Raw genomic sequence first — 5,824 nt, 5'->3', positions numbered from 1 at the left:
ATAGAGGGAACATTCCTCAAGTTCATAAAATCCACATATGAAAAACCCACAGCAAGTATCATCCTCAATGGGAAAAGCTGAGAACCTTTCCTTTAAGATCAGGAACATGACAAAGATGCCCACTATGGCCACTATTTTTCAATATAGTACTAGAAGTCCTAGCTACAGCAATCAGAAAACAAAAAGAAATTAAAGGTATTCAAATTGGCAAAGAAGAAGTCAAACTCTCTCTTTTCGCAGACAACATGATACTTTATGTGGAAGACCCAAAAGACTCCACCCCCAAATTACTAGAACTCATCCAGCAATTCAGTAATGTGGCAGGATACAAAATCAATGTACAGAAATCAGTTGCTTTCTTATACACTAACAATGCAACTGTAGAAAGAGAAATTAGAGAATCTATTCCATTTACAATAGCACCAAAAAATAATAAGATTCCTTGGAATAAACCTATCCAAAGAGGTAAAGGATCTGTAGTCTAGGAACTACAGAACACTCATGAGAGAAATTGAAGAAGACACAAAAAGATGGAAAAATATTCCATGCTCATGGATTGGAAGAATAAACATTGTTAAAATGTCTATGCTACCCAGAGCAATCTATACCTTCAACGCCATCCCAATCAAAACTCCAATGACATTTTTCAAAGTGCTGGAACAAACAATCCTCAAATTTGTATGGAATCAGAAAAGCCCCCAAATCACCAAGGAAATGTTGAAAAAGAAAAACAAAACTAGGGGCATCACGTTGCCTGATTTCAAGCTATATTACACAGCTGTGATTACCAAGAGAGCATGGTCCTGGCACAAAAACAAACATATAGACCAATGGAACAGAATAGAGAACCCAGATATGGACCTTCAACTCTATGGTCAAATAATCTTTGACAAAGCAGGAAAAAAACATGCAATGGAAAAAAGACAGTCTCTTCAATAAATGGTGCTGGGAAAATTGGACAGCCATATACAGAAGAATGAAACTTGAACATCCTCTAACACCATACACAAAGATAAACTCAAATGGATGAAAGACCTCAATGTGAGACAGGAATCCATCAAAATCCTAGAGGAGAACATAAGCAGTAACCTCTTTGACATTGGCCACAGCCACTTCTTTCAAGATACATCTCCAAAGGCAAGTGAAACAGAAGCAAAAATGAACTTTTGGGACTTCATCAAGATAAAAAGCTTCTGCACAGCAAAGGAAACAGTCAACAAAACAAAGAGGCAACCCACAGAATGGGAGAAGATATTTGCAAATGACACTACAGACAAAAGGCTGGTATCCAAGATCTGTAAAGAACTTCTCAAACTCAACACCCAAAAATCAAATAATCAAGTCAAAAAATGGTTGAAGACATGAACAGACACTTCTCCAAAGAAGACATACAAATGGCTAATTGACATCTGAATAAATGTTTACCATCATTAGCCATCAGGGAAATTCAAATCAAAACCACATTGAGATACCACCTTACACCAGTTAGAAGGCAAAATTACATGGCAAAGAACGACAAATGTTGGAGAAGTTGTGGAGAAAGGGGAACCCTCTTACACTGTTGTTGGGAATACAAGTTGGTATAGCCTCTTTGGAAAACTGTGGAGGTGCCTCAAAAATTGAAAATAGAGGTACCCTATGACCCAGCATTTGCACTTCTTGGTATTTACCCCAAAGACACAGATGTAGTGAAAAGAAGGGCCATATGCACCCCAATGTTCATAGCAGCAATGTCCAACTATAACCAAACTGTGGAAAGAGCTGAGATGCCCTCAAGAGACCAATGGATAAAGAAGATGTGGTCCTTATATACAATGGAATATTGCTCAGCCATCAGAAAGGATGAATACCCAACTTTTACATCAACATGGATGGGACTGGAGGAGATTATGCTAAGTGAAATAAGTCAAACAGAGAAAGTCAATTATCATATGGTTTCACTTATTTGTGGAACATAAGGAATAGCATGGAGGACATTAGGAGAATGAAGGGAAAAATGAAGTGGGAGATGAACCATGGGAGACTATGATCTTCGAGAAAGCAACTGAGGGTTTTAGAGGGGAGAGGGTGTGGGGGGATGGGTGAGCCTGGTGATGGGCATTAAGGAGGGCACATATTGCATCAAGCACTGGGTGTTATATGAAAACAATGAATCATGGAACATTACATCAAAAACTAATGATGTACTGTATGGTGACTAACATAACATAATAAAATGAAATTAAAATAAAAGATACACACAGACAGAAAGTGAAGAGATGAAAAGAATTACCTTATAATGTAAGCAAAAAAATAACTAAAGCCAGGGTAGCAATACGTACATCAGACAAAATGAACTTTAAAACACAAACTGTAACAAGAGACAAAGAAGGCCACTGCATAATAATAAAGAGAAGAATCCAATAAAAGAATATAACATTTATAAATATTTATGCACCTAACATCGAAGCACCTAAATATGTAAAGCAAATATTAACAGACATAAAGGAAGAAATTAATGTTAATAAAATAAAAGCAGGGGACTTTAACACCCCACTTATATCAATGGATAGATCATCCAGGTAGATAGCCCATGAGGAAACAATCTTTAAATGACACTTTAGACCAGGTAAACTTAATGGATATATACAGAACTTTCCATCCCAAAACAACAGAATGCACATTCTTTTCACATGTGCATGAAACTTTCTCCAGAATAGATCACATATTAGGTCACAAAACAAGTATCAATAAATTAAAAAAAATTGAAGATATACCATGCATCATTTCTAACCACAACAGTATAAATGTAGAAATTGATCACAAGAACAAACCTGGAAAAACAAACATGTATAGGCTAAACAACATGTTACTAAACAACCAATGGGTCAACAACGAAATCAAACAAGAAAAAAAAAAAAAAAAAAAAACCTAGAAGGAAGGGAATGTACAATGGTTAAAAATCTTTCAAATTCAGTAATAGAAGTTTTAAGAAGGGGTCGCCTGGGTCGCTCAGTCCTTAAGTGTCTGCCTTCGGCTCAGGTCCTGGTCCCAGGGTCCTGGGATTGAGCTCTGTATCTGGTTCCCTCCTTGGCGGAAAGCCTGCTTCTCCCTCCCCCACTCCCCCTGCTTGTGTTCCTTCTCTCGCTTTGTCTCTCTTTGTCAAATAAATAAATAAAGTCTTAAAAAAAATGTATCCAAAGATGTCATAAAAGGGAAATATATAGCAATACAGGCCTACCTCAAAAAATAACAAAATAATCAAATAAGCAATCTAACATTATACCTAAAGGAACTAAAAAAAAAAAAAATTCGCAAGATGAGTAGAAGGAAGAAAATAATAAATATTGGGGTGCCTGGATGGCTCAGATGGTTAAGCATCTGCCTTTGGCTCAGGTCATGATCTCCACGTCCTGGGATAGAGCCCCACATCGGGCTCCCAGCTCAATGGGGAGTCTGCTTCTCCCTCTACCTTTACCTCTCCCCCTGCTTGTGCACTCTCTCCCTCCCTCTTTCTCTCTCAAATGAATAAATAAAATCTTTAAAAAAGAAAATAATAAAGATTATAACACAAGTAAATGACAGAGACTAAAACCAAACAAAACAAAGATCAGTGAAACCAAGAAAGATAAACAAAATTGATAAATCCTACATGTCAATATCCCTAATGAATACAGATGCAAAAGTCATCAACAAAACATTAGCAAACAGGCAGCGCGGGTTGTGCACGGACCTCACGCGCGGTGCGCGCCCTGTTGGCTGCAGGGTCCTGGTGGGCTGTGGTCCCCCCACCTCGGTGGTGGGAGGGGCAGACAGAGGAGGCGCGGCCAGATGGAAGCCATGTTAGTGGTGCGCCACATCGCAGTGGACCATAAAGATCTCATCCATGATGTCTCTTTAGACTTCCATGGGTGACCTGCTCCAGCGACCAGAGTGTCAAGGTCTGGGATAAAAGTGAAAGTGGGGATTGTCATTGTACCGCTAGCTGGAAGACACATAGTGGACCTGTGTGGCATGTGACATGGACCCATCCTGAATTTGGACAGGTTTTGGCTTCTTGTTCTTTTGACCAAACAGCTGCTGTGTGGGAAGAAATAGTAGGAGAATCAAATGATAAACTTTGAGGACAGAGTCATTGGGTTAAGAGGACAACTCTAGTAGATGGCAGAGCATCCGTTACCGATGTGAAATTTGCTCCTAAGCACATGGATCTTTGTTAGCAACCTGTTCGGCAGATGGTATAGTAAGAATATATGAGGCGCCAGATGTTATGAATCTCAGCAGTGGTCTCTGCAGCATGAGATTTTATGTATTTCTTGGAACCCTTCAAGTTCTCGTGCTCATTCCCCCGTGATAGCTGTAGGAAGTGATGACAGTAGTCCAAATGCAATGGCCAAGGTTCAGATTTTCGAATATAATGAAAATATCAGGAAACATGCAAAAGCTGAAACTCTCATGACAGTCACAAATCCTGTACATGACCTTGCCTTTGCTCCAAACTTAGGAAGATCTTTCCATATTCTAGCCATAGCAACCAAAGATGTGAGGATTTTTACATTAAAGCCTGTGAGGAAAGAACTTACTTCTTCTGGTGGGCCCACAAAATTTGAAATCCATATAGTGGCTCAGTTTGATAATCATAATTCCCAGGTCTGGCGAGTGTGTTGGAATATAACAGGAACAGTGCTAGCATCTTCAGGAGATGATGGCTGTGTAAGATTGTGGAAAGCTAATTATATGGATAATTGGAAGTGTACTGATATTTTGAAGGGTAATGAGAGTCCTGTCAATGGGGATTCTCAGCAGGGAAACTCAAATCCTTCCCTGGGTTCAAATATCCCAAATCTTCAAAATTTATTAAATGGATCTTCTTCTGGAAGAAAGCACAGCTGAGTACCAGCTAACTTGAGTAACTTTGCTGTTTTGCTGCTTGTTGCATGCACACAAGAATGGAAAGTGAGCTCCTTTTCCCCTTCCCCAGCGCCTTTTGACCTCACCCAATATACACCAGCAGCCTGCTTACTACTAAATGCAATCCAAAAGGCCTTTAAAAGTCCAGTGTATTTCATTTTTTTTCTACTAGCCAGTTTATTGACACTATTTGAAGCTTTTGAAATATAAATGGAAAGGCTTTTTGTTGAGACATTGTCACCAAATCAATTTTTTGAAATGTTCCTGAAATTAACATGCGTTTTAAAATTAAAAGGATTGTTACTATCCTTATAAGTAGTTGGGAGGAGGGAAAATATAACTTTATTCCATTTGGAGAACATAGGCTTATTTCTTTTGTTTTCTAAACAGTAAGCTAAAATGATGAATTTTTATAATTTTAATTTGAAGGTTGAATAAATATTTTTCATAAAGATAAAAAATATTAGCAAACAGCATTCAACAATATATTAAAAGATTATTTACCATGATTAACTGAGATTTCTTCCAAGGATGCAAAGGTGGGTCGATAGTCACAAATTAATCAATGGATTACACCACATCTACAAAACAAAAGATAAAAAATGATTATTTCAATAAAACAATGATTATTTCAATAAATGCAAAAGTGCTATACACACAAACAAAATATTACTCAGCCATCAAAAAGAATGAAATCTTGCCATTTGCAACAACATGGATGGAGTTAGAGAGTATTATGCTTAGCGAAATAAGTCACTCAGAGAAAGACAAATACCATATGAGTCCACCCATATGTAGAATTTAAGAAACAAAACAGATGAACATAAGGGAGGGGAAGGAAAAATAAAATAAGATAAAAACAGAGAGGGAGGCAAACCATAAGAGACTCTTTAACTATAGGGAACAAACAGGGATGCTGCAGGGGAGGGGTGTG

The 5,824-nt window shown here is 38.0% G+C and overlaps 1 pseudogene across 1 annotated transcript; it reads left to right on the top strand.

Moving 5' to 3' along the window:
• The first annotated feature begins 3,819 nt into the window (after positions 1 to 3,819).
• Positions 3,820 to 4,872, top strand: LOC110580142 (annotated as a pseudogene). Its single transcript, XR_002480315.2, has one exon. The product of XR_002480315.2 is annotated as a nucleoporin SEH1-like (transcript).
• The last annotated feature ends 952 nt before the right edge of the window (positions 4,873 to 5,824 follow it).

This window comes from Neomonachus schauinslandi, chromosome X, assembly GCF_002201575.2.
Source record: "Neomonachus schauinslandi chromosome X, ASM220157v2, whole genome shotgun sequence".
NCBI classification, from domain to species: domain Eukaryota; kingdom Metazoa; phylum Chordata; class Mammalia; order Carnivora; family Phocidae; genus Neomonachus; species Neomonachus schauinslandi.
Note: the sequence above shows the minus strand (reverse complement) of the source record. Positions and strands in the feature narration are given on the sequence as shown.